The 2,137-nt window shown below is 46.4% G+C and overlaps 1 pseudogene; it reads right to left on the reverse strand.

Moving 5' to 3' along the window:
• Positions 1-500: 500 nt before the first annotated feature.
• On the reverse strand, positions 501-1,016 carry LOC101639945 (annotated as a pseudogene).
• Between the last annotated feature and the right edge of the window lie 1,121 nt (positions 1,017-2,137).

A 2,137-nucleotide genomic window follows, 5' to 3' on the forward strand; every position in this document is an offset into this window, starting at 1 on the left:
ACAGACCTGCAGAGATAATAACATGCACAAAAACAAGGCAGAGCAAAACCAAGCAACAAAATAAAACAAAGCAACAACAAGCCAATGACAAAAAACAAAACACAACAACAAGAAAGTTCAAGGACTGTTTGTTGACCTTTAGGAGTGTTTTCCGGTGGAGTCTGAAGGGGCACCAAGCCCTGGCCCCAAAGTCTATTTTTGGTATTCCCTGGGGACTTCCTTGCTCTGTTCCCCTTGTTCTGTTCCCCGCCCTTAGTGTTTTGCCTCGGTGCGGTGGGATCAGATCAGGCGGAGCATTTTATTTTTAGACAACCTACACGACGGTTTTTTTTCCCCTTTAAAAAAAAAAAAAAAGCTTCCGCTCCAAATAAATCAAGGTCAAAAGTAAATGAAGAGGTCACAATGAGATCAGTTCCATTTGTCTCAGTCCTGGTGTCGTGTGGATGAGCAGTAGCCAGTTAGGATGAGAGGCGATCGGTCATGAGTTGTCCACCATGTTATTAACAAGTCTCCATCTCTCAGCTATCCTGAAAGAAGCTCTTATACGGGGTCCCACCATCTTCACGGGAGTCCAGCAGAGCAACCATGCATCTGGATTCATGTTCTCACCAAGAAAGAACTGGTCGTTTTTGAAATTTTCAAGGATGTGCTTGATTTGTTCTGCAGCCCCTGTCATAAAAGGCTTTACTCTTTCTGGTTTCTGCTCTTCAAGTTTGCCTTTGATTGATTTCGTGTCATCTCTGATGTCCTCCTTGTAGGCTTCTTTTGTGAAGCTGGTTTCCTGCAAGTTCATGACAGTATCAACACCAGTGACCACAGTGTTTTTTCTGTTGTAGCACCACCGGGCCCTTCAGCTGAGGCACTGCCACCAATGAGGGAGTCATCGATGTTCCCTTCGGTCCTACTGACCATCTTCCCCTCCACTTCCAGACACAGCCCGTCTGCGATCTCCCGGATCTTGTAGATGTCGGAGAACATCTCATCAGGGCTGATGAGGTCCCGGTAGATGATCATGATGGCAGCCAGTGGAGACTGCGGCGCAGGCTTAGGAGGAGCCTGGAGCTCAGAGTGAGCATGATGCAGCCGGAGCAGTGCTGGGCAGGGGGGGGGGGGCGCGGGCGGAAAGGGCTTTATGCCTCCTTTTTACCTGACCCCTTTGAACGTCGTCCTTGAGGAAAGGCTGTCCTTTTGATCTCAAACAGTTAGTCATTTTTAAAGCGTGCATACGTGACTGGTGTTATCGTTTGGCTAGAAATGGAGTCACGGGAGGGAGTTCATTTCCAGACCATTCTCTCAGGAGTTCCACAGGCCTCTGACCAGTAAGCCGGATCGCTTTTGTAATTTTGAGTTTTGCTCTGCACTGTTCTCCAGGACTTTATGAACGTGATCCCTTTCAGGGCAGTGAGGTTGGCTGTGGTCTTTATAGACACAAATCACCAGCCTTTCTTCAAAGTGCTGTCCAGGGATTCAAGCCACCTTTACGGTTGTAGTCCAGTGCAAACCATTTCACCACTTAGGGGTCTCTTCTCAGCCTGCTCGTGTGTGTGTGTGTGTGTGTGTGTGTGTGTGTGTGTGTGTGTGTTTCCCCCTCTGCCCTCCTTTCCTTTGCAAGCTAATTTTCTATCTCCTAACCTCTCCATCTTCCTAACTCCAGTGAGAAATCTCTATTTTTTTAAAAATTTACGAACACCAGTAGTCACTTCCTAATTTGGAATCTAATACTACAGTTGTAAAACAGAACCGTTTAAAGTATCCGTTTGTTTTAAACGGCTGGTCTAGATGTAATGATATGAGATGATCTGACCGGGAAGGTAGGTCGCAAAAGCTGAATGCTGTCATGTGTGTTGTCTTGCAGCAGTTCTGTGTTATGTGTCTGTCACTTCAAGGCTGAGGGAGATGACATCTGTCCTTATCCTTGCATATGCATGTGAAATCTACCTTAAATAATGGCTGCCGCTGGGGAGGAGACTTAGGAATAAGGGGGAAAGCAAATCTCACTTTTCACTCTACATCATCTTGTGTGGTTTGAATTTTTAGCCATATGTTTTTGGCTTTTCCCACCCACATATCTTAAGACGTTTGAATGTGTGTCTGTGGAAGGGAGGGAAGTAGGTGCCTTAGTTACTTAGTGCTGGTG

The sequence above is a fragment of the Echinops telfairi genome, unplaced genomic scaffold, assembly GCF_000313985.2.
Source record: "Echinops telfairi isolate 266 unplaced genomic scaffold, ASM31398v2 ScPeMD7_3;HRSCAF=10, whole genome shotgun sequence".
Classification (NCBI taxonomy): domain Eukaryota; kingdom Metazoa; phylum Chordata; class Mammalia; order Afrosoricida; family Tenrecidae; genus Echinops; species Echinops telfairi.